At 44.0% G+C, this 23,755-nt stretch overlaps 1 protein-coding gene and 1 long non-coding RNA gene across 5 annotated transcripts in view; one reads left to right on the top strand and one right to left on the bottom strand.

The window, feature by feature from the left end:
- LOC147755435 (uncharacterized) overlaps positions 1-1,838 on the top strand; it is a 30,899-nt gene extending 29,061 nt beyond the window's left edge. For 3 of the 4 annotated variants that reach the window (XR_015329057.1, XR_015329055.1, XR_015329056.1), the window contains one exon: positions 457-1,838. This is a non-coding gene — a long non-coding RNA (uncharacterized LOC147755435). The remainder of the gene's footprint in view (positions 1-456) is intronic. The other variant, XR_015329053.1, reaches the window with a different exon arrangement.
- The window catches only part of LOC111250702 (zwei Ig domain protein zig-8-like), a 318,518-nt gene that overhangs the window by 253,235 nt on the left and 41,528 nt on the right, over positions 1-23,755 (bottom strand). The gene's annotated exons all lie outside the window — the stretch shown is intronic.

Here is a 23,755-nt window from a genome sequence, read left to right as displayed (position 1 = left end):
TCAAGTGCGTTAGCAGTACCTTTCTGCTCCCTGTTTGGTTCCTTCCCTCAGAAAAGACCTTCGTGATCTCTTCTGATAGCAACCTTGCTTAGCGCCCATACCGCGATCGGTTCACACCTTCCACTGGCTGACTTCTAGCCAGTTATTACCTGACTGAACCATTTGTTATCTGCTCCTAAGTGAGCCTTGGGGTCCGCCGGCTCGGCTTGACTAGCAGCTGTATCTGGCTTATTCCCATTTTTGAGGTCGTTCCATTAATTTCTTCGTTCCCATGTTGGTTGCTGCTTGTATTCTTACTCCCTCGCGTTCCTTCTCGCTCTCAATCGTTTATCCGCTTCGTTTTTCTCAGCAAGGAACTCTTTCCTTCTCTCTTTTTTCCTATTCATCCCTTCCTCGCATAGTCTGCCATCCCATCCCATCCTTCCACAATGGATCAACGTCGTTTTTTTCTTTTAGTATGTTTTCAGCACGCTCCTCCTCTGTCCCGTGGATCTCTTTCGCTACTCCGACCGCTCCCATCAGCTAATAGAGTCATTGCTGTTCGGTCGTCGTCGTTGTTCTTGCCATCGTCCCATATCGTGCGCTGCCGCCTTGTACCAAACGTCTGATTAACATCTCTCCGCTAGGGTAAAACCGTTGCGGTGCGAGCAGCAATAGCTCGACAACGCGTAGATGATGCGGAATCGCGCAGGCGGGAACCTTTGTCTGTTACTTCAAGCCGATCCACTGGAAAAGATGCCGATACTTATAGACAGTACGGATCGGCTGACCTTTTCCTGCTTCGCTCCTGTGACGACAGAGATTAACAATCATTAAGACTTTCGTCGGTAAGTAGTCACTGAGAATTGGCGGGAGATCCCACATCCAACTATCGACGAAAGGTGGCCTGTGTAAAATTCGACCCCTGGCTGCTTCTTAGGCATATACACGTATATGCAATAATAGAAGAAGCCCTCGCCCGATCATACGGAGATTCTATGCCTTGTTGAGGTTTTCTCTCTTCGGAGAACCTCGCCCACGACCTTTCTCCCTTCCGCTAAATCGTGTTGCTTCTTTTTTTTGCAGTAATGTCCTATGGCCATTGTTTAGCATGATTTATCCAATCTTTAATGCCATCGGCAGCAACATTACACTTAATTGTATACAGCGATTGAGGTAAACAGCCGACCACTAGGCGGCTGAGGTGCGGGGCACCCACACGTAACAGCTAATGACGACGGCACAAGCAACTTTTTATAGACTTCTTTTTTTTGTCGCGAGAGAGCCATTAACGCAAGAGCGAAATTCAGCTAGCACGGGTTAGCAAAGGTTACAAGTATCGTAGACTCTGTTGAGAAGACGACCAGCCAGAAGAAGGCAACTGCATGGAACATAACAGCGCCTCAGCACTGGCGAGAAAGCTCGCGTCGGGTCAGGTCCATCTCGCTTATTTCGTAGGGATCTGAGAAGGTCGTTCAGTTTATCGAGACAACGCAAGCCACGCAAGTGTCCCAGTTGGCTCGCCATGCCGCTACCGCTTTTTTACCCGTACGTTTATTACAATACGTCATGCCCATTATATCACGCGTTCGAGTTACCATCGTAAGTGCTCTGTACAATGGCTCGTGCTTAGGTGTGAATATCTATTCACGATTTCACCATTCCATCTAAGACAATAAATTTAATAATAATAAATTTATCAATTGTTATAGGGAAATAAAGAAAGCACAAATAAATGCTGGTGTAAATCTAAACAACAGGCCAAGCGGCCTTGTAGAGTTATGATTTTTATTTAAACATAGACATATGGATTCACTTAATTTCGCGCTTGTAGGCTTTGCACAGCGATGACCAGTCAATTAATGAAGTTTAGATTTCTCTACTTAATTCAATAAAAAAAAAATTATTTGATTTAAATGTATTAATTTGTATTCATATTTGTTTTCTCGGCCGTTGTTTAACAACAACGTTTAAATCATTAAAAAGATTCAATACTGGGTAGCGGTAATGTATCGCCGATTTTGTAGGGGTCTGTGGTACTTTACATATACATTGTCCGACCAAGATCGGCACAAGACAAAATTTACTTAAGGCAACTATTTGTCCAGCAAGGTATATGCGTCATGTTTTGGACTTTTCTTAGTAAGCGCTATATGTTGTTTTCAAACGACCTATCCAAACTTTATCCTATTCACATAGTGAGACCCTTCTTGATCTTTTCTATCACTGGCTGGCTAGTCATTGAAAACGAATTCTATGTTACTTTTCTTTATTTGACCTCTTGGTGTCCCGCTTTAAGATTGATTATAGAAATCGTCATACCACAATTTCTATATGTGCCGACAACGGTCCGAGAGTCGGCGTCGTCTCCTTGTCCCACTAATGTGAGTGATTTCCTTTCGATGCGGAAATTTCTCGCAAGCTGAATGTGCCTCTTGGTCTGTACGATCCAACCGCCATCGTTAATCTTAGCTATTTATTTATTTATTTAGAAAAAAAACTCAGATGATGATGAGTTGGAAGGATCTCGAAAAAAAAATTTGATACCGCATTTTTGTGTACATGCTTTACCTCTTACCGTGTGTTCGAAATTCCATAGAACATATTTTATTGTAAAATCTTCCTGAGATCTAATCAGCTGACGACGTCACTGTCGTGAAGAGACTGAGACTAAAGTCATCTAAGTCTAGGGTTTGCCGTCGACAGCTAGAACTACTATACGAGGCGACAAACACAACAGCTTTTCAAAAATGTAGATCTAAGTCAAAGAAGATGCTGTCAACGAGCTGAAAATGTTTTTCTGAATCTTTTTTTCATCGTCTTCCTTTAATCATAGCTAAGAAAATCTGCTTGTACGTAGTTCCTTCTTCTAGCAACCACCAAACGTACTTGGACGCTGGCAAGCGACAGGGATGGAAAACAGAGTGAAAATCAAGCGGAGCCTGAAAATGCTAAATGCTACGAGAGTATTTCCTCTGCGAAAACGATAGCAGCAGGTCATTAATTTACCTACAGTCTATAAATATTACTTTTATATATATAAACTATACATACTGTAAGCCATCTTCTTTATATTTAGATGCAAGCACAAGATGTGTAAAGGAACAAATTAGGAATAGATACATATTATGTTCGCATTTAGATAGCGCTAAACAGGCCAGCTGTTACAGAGGAACGTGTCCACTTTAAACGGGTCAGAGTGCCATCAATCCGGCCATAAAAAGGGATTTGGTTACTTCGTAACACAAAGTAAGAGGCTCACATAATACAGGTTTAGGGTGTGCTCTACGTAAACGTGATGCTTTGTTATCACACGGTAATTTTTCATTAATATCAAATTTCGAAATAAAAAAAAAAGACTACTCGGCTGTTAAACAGATTCTTTACTACGTTTGCCTCGAACATTTAACTTATTTAAGATAAGCCGTAATACAATTATCTCCACATAGCACAATAGCCGCACTTCGGTAGATGGACGTCGCTCATTCCACTGCCGATTGCGGTGAGAACAGCACATATAAACCGAGCGACAGCTCGTAAATATTTCACTGGTTATCGGCGGTGATTTTTTTCATAATCGAGTCCCATCTGGGCCGCCCGCTAACATATTCATCTCAGTTATGTTACGTCGCGCCATAACTTGTGTTATAACTAGGCTTGGAACAGAAGGTGCCTCCTCGTGGATCGCTTTATAGTTGAGAACTACAGCAGCTCGATCGAGCGTCTGTGCATGCCCAAAATCACTACGTACTCTCTGATAATCCGTATTCGTGTTTCTATTTATGTCGGGTTCCCATGAAAGAAAGCATTGCTCGTCTCGGTTCGTTCGGCATAATATGGATATATTTGCTTTTTGAGTACTACAATGTTTACAAGGCTCTGTTAGTAGTCTGAATGAAAAACAGCTGTGCATTGCCTATGTATCAAAGAAGCCCATTATTAACACCTGTAAATATCGGCCGGTGAAAGAAAAAAGTCACGTTTTCTACACTGGCCAATAAATCGAATCATAAAATTGTTTTCATACCCCATATCTTAATCAAATTATCGAAATCCGATTGGTGCCCACTTGTCTATTGGATCTGTGTGCGAATATTTCGGTTGATTTTATAGACATTCAGTATAAAATGGATCCGTTCTGGCTAGATTAGTAAAACTACTGGCGCTTACTTAAGCTATTCGTACCTATAAAATGCACTATTTTGTATGCCAACTTCGCTGCATCTTTTTACAGTGCTGCTTACGTTCGTTCGATTTGCTCAATTTTGAATTTATGTGTCGAATGTAAAAGGCTACTGCCACTGCAAAATGTACGTTGGCCTGCATGAGAAAAGCCAATCCTGCTGACCCCTCGAATTTCGTGGTTACCTCGGCTAGACTACAAGACTCGGAAAAGTTTTTCGTAGCTATCTCATCTATGCTGAATCAACATAGCTTTCAAAACGGCTTTCCTCTATTTGTAAGCCGAACAACCAAGATTGAACGCACCCGGAATAAATATCGTGCTGTTTTCTTTCCATCTCTCCTCTCCGTTTTAGATGCTCTCACCATTACAGAGCTATATTCAGATGAAAGCATCCACACACGCGCACCCTTTCCGTGTACGACATGTACATCGCATCTGGCCGCCTGGTTACAGCTGCCCTTGTCAGCTAGTAAACGAACCTATCGTTCTTCGGGGTATCTCTCCGGCCGAGCAAACGAACCCAGAATTGAAGGGTTAGCGAAATGCGGCGAAATCTTGCTAATGTTGATGATGCCACCGCCTTGGAGTTTCCATACACATACACACGCCCACGCTCGAACGAAGTCTGCGCCTTTAGTGAGCATGGCTGCTGCGCGGCCTCAGGCTCTAGGCCTCAGACGCTGAACGCAGCGTTCCCCTCCTCACCGCTCATTGCCACTTTTATTCTAACTAACATTTCAGCATACTTGCTACGTTCTCCATGACATACTTTCGCAACGAAGCGACTACGATGTCAATCTGGTGACTTCGATCGAGCCGGCTTGTCACGTTGGGGCACGATCTCGCCGAGCTAGTGTAGGCACGCCGTTATAAGTGCACCCACGGGCAAAAGACGGGCGGAATGGTGCGTTGGGGCGCATCTATCTGAATTTCGCTAAACGCTTCAGCGCTTCCTTTACCCCTTGTGCAGAGGGGGATGGGCCCTCGGCTAACGCTAGAAACAAGAAAAACACCCAAGACTTCTCACGCTCTATCAGTTAACCTACGTATAATTGGCAGGTGAAACGGCTAATTACCGAAACACTTTACCGCTTTGACGGGCCATGTGCTTTTGTCATTTAGCCGACGATACAAATTGTACGTAGTTTTTGAAGCGGAAAATTACATTATTAATATCCGCATAGAGTCCTAAATTGTATTGCCTTCTTTTTATTACTTGTTTTTCGGTCCTTTACAACTCAATTTTAATATGATTCAATCTTTTATAGTTCGATATGGATGGAGCGCGTTGAGGATGGGATTGCAAACATCCTCAACCATAGAATAGGTAAAATAAGAACTAGGTTTTTCTACGTCTTACTCCCTAATTCGGTGCCGTATTGTTTCGCCTCGACTAACTATCTATGATAGTCTTGTATGTGTATTATATGGTTGTTGTCAAAGGGGGTTCTTTCTTATTCATATAGGTATGCGTTGTATTATGATGATGATGATAATAACGGAATAGAATCCTTTATGCGTCTCAACTTGAACAATTTTTTTGCTTCTAGCATACGATGCTGTGGTACTTTCTTCTTGGACGTTGTTGTAACTAGGCCTCTATCCGTCCATGGCTCAACGATGTGCATTTCTCTGCGGCGAGCGACGTTATTTCAGTACGGAGTGGAGAAATAAATGCTTTCAAAGCCGCTATAAAGTAGTACCGACGCTGCGGCATTAAATAAAGTTTACACGACACACGAAGCTTAAACTCCGGTCTGGTTTAGTTTTGTCTCCGAAGCTGACATCTGTGTTACGAATCATGAAACGAAGAGGATGAAACGGGCCCTAGAGACCATCCTGCACATATGAGCTAGTACTATAGGGCATCTGACGGTAAGCAATCCACTAGAAAACCCAGAATTCTGGTCTGTGAAAAATTTCGACTGAAGACATACTCTTCGTTTTTTATTAAAACGAAAAAAAAATTATAGGTACACTCTTTTGCTTATGTGAATCGATTACGAGTACTTATCATTTTGGATTAGACAGCTGTAGTGCGTCTATGGCAACGTCGAATACGCTTCGACACACTCGCGTTCTCCTTGTCAAATTCTTCTCCAACTTAAACTTTACAGGTCACAAATATCCTATTCGTGGATTACTACACTCTGTGTCAACGCTATTTTGAATCCGTAAGAATTTTGTCATACGTTGAGAACTTGAAGACGAATGAATTAAGCTATCTTGCATAACATTAAAGGTAAAAGGTATTATTAACGGTTTTCCAACCTTGTCTTCCGCATGATTTCAAAACAATCAGGGTTTCCGCTCAGCTGTGCTTTCGGTCCGAAACTACGGGAATAAAGGTGCACTACATTACGCTCGATAAGGACACGCCGTCCTAACCTATTTTTCCTGCCGTCGTTATCTATCTGGTACGACTAATTAATGCGCTTTATTTGCTTTTTCTAGAAAGCGGTTTCTAGGGCAACCGCAAGCTATCAATTCACTAAGACGTCGTCTAATATCAGCCGAAACTGATTAATATCTGCTTCCTAATGCAGTGGCGTGTGCTAAGTCCCAAAGCCACTCCACCTTTACGTATATTTGAAGTATATTAAATAATTTTTTTCACACTCAACCTTTATATTGTGGAGAGACAGGTTTGAAGTAAACAAAGTCTCTACAATGGAAAAAACAAGTGGCTGACGATATAGAGAAGTTAGCAACGCTTTGTCGAAATTAAACTCTTTCTAGGTAGAGTATACATTTACAGTTTTTTTACATACATACAATTACGACAATTATTAGCGTCAAAAATTCTAAATGATTACTTCAAGGAGTTAATAAATACTTGGTTACTCTAAGGAGCTACAATATTGAGCTCAGAGCAACGTCATGATACACTTTTAACCGCCAAAAGCGAGATTGTCACAAGTTATTCTTATTATTGCACGCATATAATGTACCTTTCAAACTGTTCCAATTATATATTCCTCGCACTGATTGTCCCGTCTCATGCACCCATGATGTAGCAATTAAAAGCTAAGATCGAATGGGTTTCCGATTCTTAATATCTGACAAGATGTGCTAAAGAAGATTCTCGCTCTTCCCCCACTAGCCTGACTCTTTTTTCCTACATAACCGTATTCGGGAACAAGCTGCTCGACCTATGGGAAAAGCAACGAGAAATAACGAAGTTTCAGTTGCAAGGTTCGCCATCTCAGGCGTTCCGGAATGATTCACTCGAAGCCAGCCATCCTCTCGTAGAACAATGCTTAGCGCATGACTCTAACGCACGTCGTCTGCTTTGATACTGCTGCTTTCTGCTACTTGCAACGACTTACAATAGCTCGTGGCCGCTGGGTGGAGAGGGCAACGGGAGGGCGTTGGAACAAGGGACCAAATTGCAAAACTGTCACAGGATATCGGAGAGTCACGGGCGGCACGCCAGGCGGTAGCAAGCATAGCCGTCATCACCCAAACGCACTAACACATGAACTCACCCCATCTGCGCCAGGAGCAGATTTCGCACAGATATCGCTTTTTGATTCATCTGCCACTATCCACTTAGGCGTGGGTGCTTGTGCTTAACTCCAAGTCGAGAGAGGCAGCTCAGGAGGGCGGCGGCAGCAGCAACCTGCTACGACGGGCTCTGATGTGAAAATAGTGGACAGACCCTCGCTCCAGTCGCTTTTGGTTACGACGCCCTTTGGTTCGCGAAACCTCGGCTGAAGCGATGAGGTGCCCCTCCTTCCAAATATGCATGGTGTAGCTAGGATAGGCAAAACTTCAGCCTCAATTCCTTAACACATGGATTGGGTTAGACGCGAAGTTAGCACAATCATAGACGCTAGGTTACGAAACCACGGACGCCAATGTCGACTCTGATATAAATACATACCCTTTTTAAAACAGATATGTCCAAAAGCAAGATACTATACACTGATGCTATTGAGCTATGGATGGATGATTGGCCCTGAATGCGGTATCGCCTCGAACGCTCTGCTTATGTCTTTATGGGTTGTGAGCAGTTAAAAAATGTACGTTTTTATATTCCCAGCATAAAGAGGCATATAGAGGAAGAACATGCACAAGGAAGGCATGGCAAGCATGACACATATCCATAAGAGGATCACCATTACAGAGAGGTAGAGCCAGTCGCTGCTGTACATGTGCCGGCTTGCCTGCATAATCATATGTCGTCGTATGTACCTTCCAATCCTGGCTAGACTTGGTTATCCTGGGTCATACCACGACGCAGCTGATCATACCAGCCAACCACGCCATTTTGTACCCGTTATCTTCTTCCTTCAATTTCATTCAGTTTCTGACTACCCACACGAAAGCCTTTTCTCTTTAAATACATGTGTATGATAACGTAAAGAGAAACGGATGGCAGGTCTTGCAGTGGCAATTTCGGCAGACCTGGCAGAGCAGTCGCCACTCATCCGAGTACGTAGAGTTAGTTTTCGCACCATTTGAGACAATATGAGAGTAGTAGAGTTGGTTGGGCCGTTAGCCTCCTAGCGGCTGATTGGGGACTAAGTCTAGAGGAAGGGGAAACCGTAGACGGCAGCGGCAGGAACAGCAATAATGGCACAATAGGGCGCTATTGCATTCGGAGTGTTCTAGTGCAGTAAAGAGACATACACCCACACTCAAGATGATAGACAGATCTTCTCGACGACAGATGAGTCGTTTGGAGAGCTCAAGTTTGCCCGGCACGTAAACTCCGGCCCGCATCAGTATTGAAAAGTTGAGAACAATAATAACTGCAACTATCCGTTTGAAAAGAACAGCGTAGTTCAAGAGGTCAAAAGGTGTTTAGCCAATCCAGCGAATTGGAGGAAAGCAAAAGTTGAATTACGTGGCCATTTTCCATCAGACAAATCTGCCATAATTGTGTGGACCACCTCGCTACACGTATGTACGCGCGCATAGCTGTACAGCAGAAGTAACGAAGAAGAGTAGAAAACATCCTCTAAGCTACCTAACAATGCTAAAAGTATGTATTTACACTGTCGATGGCTGATTGCCGGCAAAAAGCTAGGTACAAATAAGCATGTGCACTGCATTGCAGGCAAAACACAGGTGTGACCCAGCAAAGACAGGACACAGGTTTTACAGCAAGAAGAGATCAGCCAGCAAGAAATTCTAACAAGACTAGGAAAACACTACCAGCTCGAGGTTACTCTAGACCAGGTGGGTTGCGTAGAGATGCCGGCCTTGTTGAGAATCGGGCCTTATTATATCCGAACGGTGGCGGGTTCCGCTGCAAGCAAGTGCGGTAGCTAGCTCTTGGCTAATGGAGTTGATTCAGCCTTCCGCTGTTTTCTATCTCATACATTTTAAGTAGGTGCTACAAAGCTAGAAGTGCGATTGTGACACTGTTAACATAGGTAATAATAAGCAGTAACAATGACGACTGTGGAAACGCGGCTAATCGTCGTCGATTATCAACTACTATCAACTACGCCGCCAGTAGCTCATTTCTATTCATCGGAATTATGAGGCAAACATCACATCAAGCTGCGACCAGATCAACCGCTGCTCAGACAGACAGCATTGAGAGCGTACCCCTAAGCAAGCGTCTAGAGCGAACACACGACGATGGTTACCGCAAGTAGGCTAAGGAGATTAAGGGGATTACATGAGCGATCGCTGCGGCTGCTGCCTCTACCGGTAGAACTACAACTTCGAGTCCCCGACCTTCTCCGTCTTTCTTCCTTCAGGCTGCCGGCTCATTATTTCACGTACCAGAGGCAGGTTCAAGTTCGTCTATGTTGACCACCAACAAAAAAAGCGCCGTTCTTTATCTCATTCAGCCTCTCCCTGCTTCATTTTGATAACGGTCGAGTTGGCTCGGTGTCGCGCGACCATTCAAGCAAGAGCAGCGGTAAATGAGCTGCTGGTGGGAAGCAAATGACACTAAATAGTCAAATAGAGAATCGCGGGCCATAAGATGGTATAGACAAAAAAGACTTGGTACTATCTAATGTAATAGGTAGGTATAGTTTATTATTTGTTATGTTACAGTCATAATCTGGTGGACGATAAGCTAATGAAATGGGACCAGATATACACAGAGGGAGGACTAGATTGCGATAGTGCTCACAGTTCCTGGAAGAGGAATGTGTGTCTGCCGCGTGGTCCCGATTCACGCTTTGACCCATGTTATCCAGGTCAGAAAGTCATTGCACGCTACATATGAGGGTCAATGTCAACTACTAGACTATGTTGGATGGATGGATGGTTGGTGAATGGAAGTACGCGTACATTAGGGTACGCCTACACTCATCCAGACACATTAGAAGAAAACCGTGTCTACTAAAAAAACTATCCCTGGTAGCAGTGGTGTAGACGAACTTATTTACAAGAATGCTTGGAGACGTTTCGTAGTAAAACGTATGAGTCATATTTGGAAATAAGCTAGAATTTTTGGTTCTGATCCATCTCTCAACTACCCATCACGACACCTTACGATACAACAGATTTCCCATACTATCCAAGATGTTAATGATGACGCTGCGTCTAGTATATACGTTACCTGTTGCGTACTTTGCTGCAGCAAAAGGCCTGCCGCCGCGACGTGATCGTATCACAATGTGTGTAGCAACATTCGACCAGTAGGCCAGCGTATCACGGTTACGATAAAAATTAACAAATAAACATCCACATATAGGAATCTGCGTATACCGTTCCTCTGTAGCGCTCGACTTCTCTATTCGTTTCGGACTACACAGCGCTGATGCAATAATTGTTCCGCCAAAAAGTCGCCGACAAGAAAAGCGACCCTATAACAAGCAGTCTAGCAAGAATGCAGCGCCTTTTGCTCAGCGCATAACATCCTGCAAACTCGTAAGCATTTTCCGACGAGCCTGTTCCCGCCCTTCTTCTAATCCTATCCTTTTAAGCAACGAAGATAGATGGTGGAATTCAGGAAGAAGCAAACCAGAAAAGGAAGAAAGGGTCTTTACAGAACAACAGATCAGGGGAGAGCGTTTGGAGAGCGCATGTAGGAAGCAGCGGCGAGACAACAGACCTGGCTGATAAAATGAAGTGATAGAGCAATTTGTGCTTGACGCGCTGGCTGGCATTCATAACATCCTCTGCTGGGATATCTCGAAGCTACGCGGCGGCATTTCGAAAATCATGGAAACAGTAGAAATACACAATCTCGCATGAAGAAAGTCCAACCGAAAACATGAATAGAGGGGAAGGCTATAACCAACACGCGTTGGCGCTACTAGCTGCTGGAGATGTCGGTAGCAGCTGACCAACGTATTGTGCCATCTTGGCATATAATAATAGTAACAACATGACCAAGCGAACAGACCTACGGAAGGCATTCGTGAATTTCACCAGATAAAGTGAAAAGGGAGAGAGACATCTGTTGAGAAAACACGGCCTTATCAATGTTCTCTTCCCTCGACGTGCCTATGAAGTCAGTAACTTTTTCGTAGATTGGTTAACTCTTTTGTTATGGCAGTTGATGTTATTGCTGTTGTTGCATGGGCTGATTGTTGGACAACCGTTACGAGATAAACGTCGAGAAAAAGGGGATATCAAAAACAGGCGAAGAAATGTCTGCTAGAAGAGGGTCTCAACGATCATAAACGGTCTCCACCAGCATCGAGTAGACTGTAGAGAGATAACGACGAGATTATGAATATACGAGGGATAGAAGAGATGGTGATAAAGTATATGTTGTCAGCTTGATGCTTGCTGCTCGCTACGATACGATGCGATGCGTTACACATATCAATGGGAGGGAAATAAATGTGTATGCACGGATATGCTCTAACGAACGTTGGTGTTTGATTCTAGTGTTTCATCCTTCGATAAGCCGCTAAGTTGACGGCTGGCAGAAACAGCTATCGTTTTTGAATAGAGGCGCGTGCGTCGACAATGATAATCTCCCCAAATAACGACAGTAATCGAATGTACGCGATATATCCGCAAACAAATGGAGACAGGCACGGTCACACGTGCTCGATAGATACTGCAAATCGTACAAACTATGAGCACACAAACTATTACCTAACGCACATCTGTAATACGTTCGCCAATAAGTTTTACATGGTGTTACACAGGTCATACGTAAGCGGTAGCCATTTCGACTAGATGAATGATATTTATTGGTATTAAGATCGGATAGGTTAACAGGACGAAGACAGAAGACAAAGTACCACTCTTTTTGAAGATCCATAGACTAGTTCCCGAAACCGCCGTTGATTACAGCCGTTAGCCATATCGTGTTTGTCGTTGCTACGAACTCATAACATTTGTCATAAGACGACTTGCTTATATAGTTATAAAATGGGATTTCAAGCAGCAACTCTTGATGTGGACGGCTCCCTGGAAATGCGGAAAAAATAGCAGTAGACCAAATTCATGTCATCCCACGTGGATAAGATGGAGAAAAGCGTAAACTTTTTGCCGTTTTCGTATACGCTTATATTTCAACGAAGTATTGAATCTACCTACTTATATCGCAAAAAACATACTCGCATGAAAAAAGCGTTAGATTACGGGAGAAGTAGCTTTTTGCAATGGCTTTACTTTTATGTCGGTTCTGTTCTAGATTCGGGTCCGTTATTTTTCTAAGAATGACCAGCAAAACTGATCCGACGATCGGTTCCGACGCTATGCAGTTAGCAGTCTGTGCCTGCGGCCGCCGTACCAGAAACGTGCGTCAAATGTCATCGGAAGTTGGCTAGCCACACACTACACTGTATTTAAGTTTATCCACTTCGATGTTATTATTACTGCTGGAAACTGCTGTCCCTAGTGCTAGATGCAGCGGTTCCTATGGCAGTTACTGAGAATGCATCGATGTCTTGTTGAATTTTATTTCTGTTTATCCTTCTATAGCAGTCTTGCTTGCTCGATATGTCGTCCAGAGATTGCCGGCAGTCGTAATGATCACAACGTAATAATCGCAGATAAGAGTCGAGATAAAAACGCCGTGAACACTGCACGAACCATATACATGCTGAGCACAAGGGAATAGCCGGGTAACTAGTTAGGGGAGCCAGGGCAACATCACTAGACAGGGCATATTGGCATCTACTGAACTCCCCAATGGGTTAGATGAGATCGTTCTCTACACCTTGTCCTGTCTTACTACCACCCCTCGGATCTCCTCTATCACCAACCTCACACGTAGTGACACTAATTAATAATGATTACCGCATAGCAAGCAGCACACAAGGCACGAAGTGCGTTTATCTGTCCGCCATAACCATAATACAGATCGTGCACCTCGGCTGTTTATGTACAAGAGCATACGGTTATTGCGAGCAATTGTCGTCGACTCCTACTAGCTTCTCGGAGCGTCAGTCATCACCACCACGTCATCATTACGATTGCAGCAGCGAATTCATTGTTGCGACATTGCCGTCGTCAGGAGTCCCGGATATCCTCAGTATGTTCTGTACCGCATGCACTAGGTAGGAGCTAACAGACTGGAACAAGGCATAAACAAGTGGAGTCGAATAGACTACAACGCGCGTAATAACGTGGCAGCAATAGGGAATACTGGCGTAGCCGAGATAGATGAAGGGGCAAAAAGGCTCTACGGCCATATCAGGAACAGGTTAGGGTAGATTTGGGCCTTGTCTGTCGATGCGTGCAGCAGCAGCAGCCGCGGCCGCGGCCGAGGTGCGGTGACTTCCATATAAATCCCAATAGGTGCGTATATTTAAAGGTAGAGAGGCGAGACCAATCACCAATGCGTCGCTAGACCACAACAACATAACAGGGTAACCAAACTAGCCTAGAGCGACTCGACTCAGCTATTGCATATGGCGCCTATATACTGAAGAAGAAAGAAGGAATCCATGGAACTGGGTCATTGGTTGGTTAACATATCGGTATATTGGCTGATATATAGGTAAGTTTGAACAAGTTAGTCAATAGAGATATCGTGTAGTAGATCCATTGCATGTATCTGGTGTTGCAAGGAGCAGAGATATGATTCATTCGTGTATGTGGTACTAATACGTTTGTCACCGTTTGCATTCATAATACCACGTGTCATAGCTTGTGTTTGCAATAAGCAAAGATGGTAGCAGAGTCTTCATGGATTGTAATTATTAAATATTGTAATATATATATAATATAATAATAATATAATTTGAGAGATAATAATGTAGTATTATCAGCCAATGTTTCCAATCGGAAATGAATAAATTTGTAGGCCCATTTTATCGGTTTCTTTTTTTCACGACTGATTTAATTGCATCTTGGTTCCAATTTGTTGGAACGTTGTTCTTCTAATAATTAAAGTAAATTATTTACGTATCGATTATTTTGCCATTAACTAATTAAGAGCATGCTGTGCTGGTAGATTACATCAGCAGTACATATATTTTCGATATTCTGACTGAAATAACCGTCGTAGCAGGCTATTGTGCTACAATTAAAACTAATCTGCCGAAGCTCAAGTACCTCCTTTTCGCAATATTTCTTACACGATCACGTTCTATGAGCGTGATCGCGTACGAGTACACCAGGTCTCGATTGCTTTCAACCGTCTCGAGATCTGCCTAGACTCCCCTCCACGCCCCTTCGTAAGGATATCAGTATATCTATGGGTTGGGCTTTGAGATGAGGCCAATGAACAAGGGGATCGCGGTCGACAGTACCACCAGGGGTGCATGTGTCGGAGAAATGGAGGACGAGAAGGTCATAGGAAAAAGTGGTCGTCGTTAGCAGCAATCAATGGAGTGTTTATGTTACCCTGTTGCTTAGTGTGACAGTGGAGTCGTAGCTTGGCGCCAAGCTAACCAGCCTGAATCATAGCCGAAAACTGAAAAGAGCGAAGGGCCAGAAGTAGAACAGGATATGGGGTTAGCCGTTTGTAGCACTTGACTGTCCTTTTTTGGCCATAGATGTCGACTATTGCTGCGAATATACCGTAATGCGCTGAAAACTTGAAGGTGTGGGGAGCCTTCCTCGTACATAGGCTCACCCCTCAACAAAATTAGTGTTTATTTCTGCATAATGTACAAGAAATAGAGACATGCAAAGCACTACGTAGAGTAGACATAAGCAACATTATCGCCGGAAAAAGAAGTAAACATATATATATATCACAACGATAAATTTGATACTGCAGGGCTGGTCATCGAATTCGGAAGTTGCTCCGTTCCGCCCGAGAATGCATGACGAAATGACATCTTACGAGAGTTGTTACCATCTATGCGTTTGTATGGTATATAGCGCTCAGTAGAAGCTTTTGCAGGTGTAGCGGCTTATAGATGTTTCCTGTGTACATGAAAAAAAAACCGCCTTCGCTCTTACAAATCAATTTTGATTTTATCTAATGCAAAAAGCTCATGTTATATATATATATATATAGAGAATTTATATACATAAAAAATAATTAGGTCGAATGTGAAGAAACGTTACGGTATACTTCTCGTGAACCACATAACGTCCGATTTTACTGAGAAAATACTCGCGTAGCAATTATCAGACAATTGCGTTCGAAGGTGATCCCACAGAACATTCCTGCCTAGTAAAGGCATGCGGTGCCTGTTAAACTGGAACAGCATTCAAATAATAAACAGCGGCTTGTACCCTCATTATAAATATTCTGCCTTTCGCTTCCTGGTACTCGTTCAATGAGTGCCTTCTTAACAAACTTCCATTTCTCAATCCTCTCGGGAATTCACTGGGGATACGGGCCGACTATCGTGTTAAGCAGCGAATTCACCAAGCGTGTCGGACCGATCTCGGTGCACGGGCGCGCATGTAACGCACAGTTCTTGCTGACTTACCTGAAACATCAGAAGGTAACTTTAGTATGTTGGAGATCATACGACGAGGATCCTGCGCACGACCGATCAAAATATTTGAATATGCAGTACCACAAGTCATCCTTCCAAAAACATGACCAAAGCTACAGTGACGTTAATAGAAAAAACGAAATCGGAAAAGGTCACTGTGTATGCAGGCTAGAAGCCCGCTCGTTACATTCGTGTCTATAAGTCCTCATTGTTTCAATAACGATTTTGGCAATGTCAGCCTTAATTATAACAGTTAATTATTGAAGGTGGTAATAAAAACGTGTTTAAACATATGTACATACGTCCGTGCGTTTAATGAATCGTGCATGGCTCCTTTGAGCACTTTTGTTTCCATGGCATCAAACAGAATCAGTGTTGGATCACATTCAAAGATAGATCAGATATTCGATCACGCATAGAATTATTCCAGCCAGACTAGGACAGATGGAATGAGGTTCGACTAGATGCACTGGAGAAATTATAATCCCGTGCACGAGGCATAATTTCAGCGATGAATCTGATTACAGAATCTGGGAGCCGGCCAGCTATATAGCTTCAATTCGGCTCAACATGAGGAAACTTCATTTGCATAGAGCGCAATTTCTCCAAGCCGCAGCGCTCCACAACCGTCGCTCCGATAACTGTCGCCTCGTGTCTCTCGTTGTCAGCCCGTTGCACCGTACAGGCTGCTATTCTGATAGACAGCAGACGATAGCAGGTCCTACGCGAATTACCCTTTTTATTGTCTTTTCCTGTCATATTAGGTTAAATCAAATTTCAAGTTGATCATCACGACACATTCAGCGCGACGAAGAACTGCCGGAACTGATTATATGGCACTGTAATAAAATGTGGGTGCAACAAAGTCGAAGGCAGTGATGGCTGTGCAATGAACCACATGAACTGTTGTTATCGCTGGGTTGAGTTGAATCAAAGCTAGACTACCTCATTTAAGCTTGCATGTGAAGCGTGTTTGAGACGAAGGAATTTTCACCGAAGTCTTCCCTCTTCGCCAGCTTTCTTGGACGACCACCGACCTAGCCGCGCGCTAAAGGCTCGTGTCGTCCATAAATCTTAAAAAGGCCAGTAGCACCACCCTGTGTCTCATTCTCCCGTAGTTTCTTCGACTCTGCTTCTTGCCGCTTCTATGATTTTGCGCTACAATGATGACAATAATTCTGGTGAGACTAGTTGATGATGCTCGCTGAATCTAAGTAGGCTCCGCAAAAGTCGTATGTTAGCTCTGTCGGCCAGACTAACTCACCGACGCTATCAGTACGGTAAGCTGACGCAGCTGATGCTAAATGGCCACGAAAATAGCGGTGGCGGTCATGGTTCCCGCGCTCGCAAATGCTGTCACCAGAGAGAACAACGCGAAGAAGACAGTAGCAGTAGCCTAAATCCCAGTCTTCCATTGCTTCCCATCAAAGTAGTTCCCTTAGGGTAGATGCGGGGAAGTGGTCTAATCACACATTGACACAAACAGACTGCAGAACGCCTGACCCCTGAATCCTGACATGCAGGCGTGTCTGGGGAACACACGACCTCGCATCATCTCGTACAATCATATACTTCCTTTACGCTTATACTCACACTTCGAAACATCCGACAGAAGGATATGTACATATATATCAGCGATGCTCTCGATGACGGAGGTTTGAGATCAGTTAAGTGCAGAGTGATCAGCGTAAGGATTGTAGCAGTGAATGCCGACAAAAAACGGCACGTGCCTCCACAGCAGCAACCTCAGCGACTGTTGCTTGCACCTCAACACTCTAGATTCGCTGCTTCTCATTCCACAGCTATGACCCTCATAATGTGACTGTGTAAAGATACACCATCCCTTATAGAGAATACAATCATGCACCATTGGTACCCCGTTCGTCCCACGATCTCTTCCCGTGGATCTAGCGCTATTATTAGAAGCAATCGCTTCATCACACAGTCAGTCGTGCATATGTGCGTTGTGCTAACACAGCAACGTTTCTTGCCAGCTGTCTGGGTCAACTCTACCTCCCATCTGAGGTCGTCCTACAGATTCGTAGCGATCGTGACGGGGTCTAAGCGAAGATGACGATGAGAACGATAAGGACGTTGGCCAATAGAAGCACGCTTAAGAGAAGAGAACCAGGCCAGATAGTTCCGATAACGATGCGCATCTCGTCATTATATTAATAATCCTTTTAATTCGAGAGCGATCTGCTCACGGGGAAGGCGCGAAAAAAAGGAGACAATAGGGGAGAGCTTTTGACGGGTAGAAAAAAATAGAACTAGGAGCACGACTCCTGCTGCCACTGCCTCGCCACCGTGGAATAAAGTTCGTCCTCGGGTGTTTGATCAAGTTTAGTATTTTTGTCGATTTCGAGTTAATGAGCAAACCGCACTCGCTACGACCCTGTCTGTCTTTCCGCTGGGTGGGTCAATCAATTCTTTGAGTTGACAAATGCGGCCAGCATTTTCCTTGTCTGTTCACCCTTGTCCGAAGCTATTATATATGAGAGCAACGGTAGAGGCGAGTGGAGAGAATGATATCCCGTGCCCTAGAAGCACATGGTAGATGATGGATAACTAAGGGTCAAATTGACAAGGTCCCTGGAGCCTCACACACACACATATGACTCATGGAACTGCGACGTTGTTGAACGACGCCCTTCAAAAAAAAGGTTCGTTCGAAAGCAATCTGCAGATAAAGACTACGTATCGCTGACGATAGTCGGCAGATGTTGTCAAACTGCCGTTTTCGTGCTATATGAGCAGGTGGCGCATATGTACCATGTAACTGTTAACTAGGTAGCCGAGCTGTCGGCCTGCCGAATGCCTTACGACTTATAAGCTCTCGAGCAAGCTAAATCGCGCGATGTTAATAAGCGCGTCCAATAAACCAGTTTGTCCAGCGAGCTCAACCGTTGACAGGACCATCAGCTGAGTTCATTGAAATGAATCGCGATTGTCGCTGCACCGCCGTTGTACAGGGAACGCCACCGATACTAACAAGCGTTCTCTCCCGTCAAGTATGCAGTGTATTAGTGAGACGTAAAACGAACTAGAAAACTAATTTAGAGTACACTGTGCAAAATGCACCTCTTGCATACGTGCTTGACACTAGAACGCTGGACAATAATGGACAAACGATCGAAACGAGATCACTGTAATGAACTTTATCGGGAAAGGATATGATGCAGCGTTTGCTTTTTATAAATTCCTTGGCTCCGCTTACATCAATGACACTTACGCAGATGTGTCTGTGTGTCCTAGAAAATCAGGCCAAAATGTAGATGTCGATCAATACAATGTGTTTCGATGAAAACACTAGCAGCGGCAACAGTTTCAGGGATAGCGAATACGAACGTATTATGAATATAATCAGCGCTCAGCGATGGTTCATACATTCAAGCTGTTTGGCGTGAGCGAATATAATGCCTTAACTATTATTTTAATGTTCAATTCACTTCGGCTGTCAGGATGCTCACAAGTTTTGCCTTGTAATAATAACTTCCAGACCCAGTTAATTGACAGGGTGTCTGCCTATTGGGTTACGTTCTAGAAAAGATTGACTGTAAAATGAAAAACAGATATAAAACTGTAAAATACCTGCAGAAAAGTAACACGATCCTGTTATAGCGTGTAATATATGACTGTAAATGACGGAGCTATCGAGAGAACTGATGGAACATAAATGCTCCGAATTGACATGGCTTCGTTCTGTGTCGTCAGTCTCTGTACAGTGATCGGACCTACCACCCTCCTGCCCGTATGTAGTTGTCGTATACCTGTATGTAGCACTGACAAGTTCTATTTAAGCCTATATCAGAACAATTCGTACCAACCAACTGATTTTTTCTGGACCTTCATCTATGGAATTTAACCCTGGGCCTGCCACCCTGTATTGCGAAAGTCAACTCTTCTGCCGAGATCACCATACTAAGCCTCTCGCGCCGCCGTTGGCTGTGCTGTTTGCAACGGCGGCTTCGGACCCCTTCATCGCTGCTGACGGTAGTTACCTACGGTTAGCTAATTCCTCCACGGCTTCTACGATCGCTATTGACACCTTGCCATTTAATGCCTTCTTTCTTCTAGCGGCGCCATGGCCATCTACTGACACTTCCACCGGTGCCATTCTTTTGTTTTCTCCATCGAGCAGCTTCTATCCCGCTACCTGCTTCGGACGCTTACCCCCCCCCCCCCCCACCAAACTCTTGCCTGAGGCTTATTAAACGTTGGCCCGTGTCAGGATTACTCGCAGGAACCGTAATCACTAAACAAGATGAAGCAGTTTCCAATACAGCATCAATGCGGACACTTCAAGGAAGCCCACTAACTTAAATGCTATTTATTATTTAAAAAAAACCATTTAAGTTAAAAACGAAGAAAAAAGCAATGGCAGATGAGGTCAACGACGCGCTAGCAAGCAGAACTGCTTTATAAATGGATCGAGCGGCGGGGAAGCAGCGGCTAGCAGCTGTGGGTTGTGTGCAGTACCGGGTCCCATTATGTCTGCTCTTCATTTTGTCCCATAAGTCGCTACCGCGAGTGCCACATCGTCTACTCGTGTTCATACGAGTGTCAAGTACGTTTACGAGCTTTGACTGCAGTGTGACAATATTCTAATCTCGTGAATGATCTTTTAGAGCTTTTTTGATGTTTCTGCTACTTCACGTCGACGATACGTTCAACCGCTAGCGTCATCAAATCAACCACACACTGTTACCACCCGTTGTCATGATATCATAGGCGATATCAAATGTTTTTGCGCAATGAATTCAATACGATTCTCGTTGCTAAAACATATGCTACATGAAATATCGGTTTCTCTTTTTTAATACTTGCTGAGTGCTCTCGGTAATGCTCCCGCTGTACATACCGTATGGTACGCACTTGTACCAGTAACTAGTTGCTGATTATGTTTAGATCAACTCGCTCGTATACAGAACGAATGTGCACGACCGAAAAAAATAGTCTCTTATTCTTAGCGGCAGAGTTTTTTTTTGTTTGCACCACGGTAGTGCTTTGTTAACACTAGAATAGTAGCGTTATACAGGTCTGCTTGCTAAATATGGTTGCCTGCGTGTACGTAGTGTTGTTCTCTTAGTAGAGCGCCATGTGTAGGCTCAGTATGAGACGGCGTTAGGCTGAACAAGCGGCAGATCGTGGGGATGGTAGATAAAGTTTGTTTAGGAATTGAGTAATACCAGATACATGTTGGAGTGCTCGTGGACTCGGATTCCGTACCCCAATCGCGCGGTCGTCGGCGGCACCCACCACTGCTGGGCGATCAAACGCGCACCGACAGAATAGCACGGCGAGAATTCGAACTGAGAACAAAAGACCAGCGACGGTCGGAGCGCCCGCGATTCAACATTGTCTTCCGGCGACAACGGCAGAAAAGGGTCTGCTGACTATTTCGACTTGCTGGGCCTGTCAGTGAGGTCTACAGTATACTATCGTTGTGCTGCAGCCGTGTAATGCGGAGCGTGTACTGCAACTTCTATTATTCTATAACTGGTAGAGGCCTTCTGCTTCGGCTTGATGTTCGCTTCATTGCTTGTCTCTTATAACGGATAAACGGTGTACAGGCTACATCCGCAGTTGTGGGTACAAGCTTAACTCCTTTGCAGCATTTGGTTTGGGGCGAACCAGATATGCAGCTACACAAGTAGGAGCTGTTTGCACTCTTTATTCTGAATGGGGATGGGGTTGTTCACCGATACAGCAATGGTCACATACTGTAGTACAGTGGCCCAGATAGAACGCTTCGAAACGTGAAGAGGTTGTTAATGCCATCATTACGAATAAATAGTCATACACAAGTGCATAAATATATCAGTATGTATGTACCTACGGTCACCAAGTGATGGCCGAGGGCAAGGGAAACCTCGAAAACAGGCCTACTCAACGAGAAGGATATTCTACCAATCCGCGCAGCATGTGGTATGCTTCACATTAGCGACGCCGTTAAACGAACCCCTTTGAAAATGACTACAAAGATAGTTCTCGCGTTCCTGCTATGTTCCCTCGAGTATCAACAGGAAAGTCGCTAGGTCGCTGAAGGGCGACCACTACAAAAACATTCGAGATTAAGAGTGAACCAAATGAAGGAGACCCTCAGCGGGAATGGCGAGGGGGAAGTTAGCATCACAAAACGTGACAGCACACATCTTGCGTTATTAAGACAGCTCCTAGTCTCGAGTCGTTATAATCTAGCGGCAACTAAGCAAAAACATTTTAACGACTCTGTTTACAATCTCACTCAAAATCAGTTGCACCATACTAAAAGAAGCATATACAAGCACATATACTGTATAAATGGCTCTACCCTAGGTCAAAGCTGATGGACCATTTGTACTGCTGTCACATCTAATCGTTATCATCATACCGTGTGATGGAATACGAACTCGATGATAATCCTCGAATTATTTACTTTTGAACAGTATGAAACTCGTATGCCTCGCTGCTGAAATACCCTTTCTGTCCCCCCATGTAATTTTCTCTTTTCGTATGGGCAAGCAGGTCACCGTCGAGAAAAGCACGCTTTTGCTGTCGACAGATGTTCTAGCAAGGTACGCATGGATGCCGCCGATATTAATAGGTTAGTACTCTATAGTGGAAATGCTTCACCGTCATTCAAATAACTGAAAATCACCCTAATCCATGTATCATAACGTTGTTTGCATAACATCGATCGGCTCCATGTTTGGCCCCGTCTACAATGTCTCCTTAAGGACTCAGCTGTGTCTGTTTCTTTGAATAGAAAAGGCACATATTTAGTCCATACTTTGGGCCCGCCTCACATCGTACAGTGAGGTTTCTACTGTTTTAAGATAATAATAGTGTATATATATATATAATCTTTCAAAAATTTCTGTTACGTAGAGAAAAACTGCTAGACGTACAATTGTGATTGTTGTGATGGTGGGCAACTCAGTCTCATTACCGCCTTTGATATGCAAGTCTCGTATTCAATATAGTGATGTATTAATTTATGTTAATATGTTTATTAATTTATGTTAACATAAGTTTGTGGACGATATTTAGCTAGTGGCCGTCTTATACGCTGTTTTCGTGTCCAAACCAAATAATGTCGAAGGCCAGAAGCAAAAACCCGAATACAGAAAGAGAATTACAGGGTGATACACAATGATGCTTTACCATTCCTTTGGTAAAGGTTTGCTTCGCACAATGTCGCCGCCAAGAAGACAAGCCATACGCGTCGCCACCGCGCTATTTCGTTACCTGTAGACGTCTCAGCATACTTTTGTAACATCATCTATCATTAACAACAAGCCTTGCTATTCGTCGTGAATTGCTCATTTTCTTTTTTTATTGGTTGCCAGCTCTCAAGCCTTTATTAGCTCTCCTTCACATCCAAAGAATACGCGCCATTTCGGCTGTACAACGCAAGCAAAACATTATCTGGCTGCCGCGACATAACTGTCGATCTTGTCGCCGGTACTTCATCGCCCTTCGCCTCCCAGCAACCCAATGCACGAAAAACTACCAGCCTAAAAGCTCCAGGAGGAAACAGCCTTTGTGACTAAGACGAGCCATGAAACGGCGCAGAACTTCGCAGTAAGCATAGCAAGACTGGAAGACGAAGTGACGTCTTCGACGTCGCATCGACGTTCATGTGTAGTATACTGCGTCATCTGCCCTCAAGGCTAGTAGATCAAGTAATGCAGGAACACGAATACAGTTGAATGCACACGCACGTAAATTGCCACGTGTTCAAACTCGGCGGAAGGAACGCTCAGGCAGCGTAGATTAGTCACAAGGCCACAGGCAGGGACATCGGCAGCAGGCGGCGCTCAGCGAA

The sequence above is a fragment of the Varroa destructor genome, unplaced genomic scaffold, assembly GCF_002443255.2.
Source record: "Varroa destructor unplaced genomic scaffold, Vdes_3.0 BEIS01000005.1, whole genome shotgun sequence".
NCBI lineage: Eukaryota > Metazoa > Arthropoda > Arachnida > Mesostigmata > Varroidae > Varroa > Varroa destructor.
Note: the sequence above shows the minus strand (reverse complement) of the source record. Positions and strands in the feature narration are given on the sequence as shown.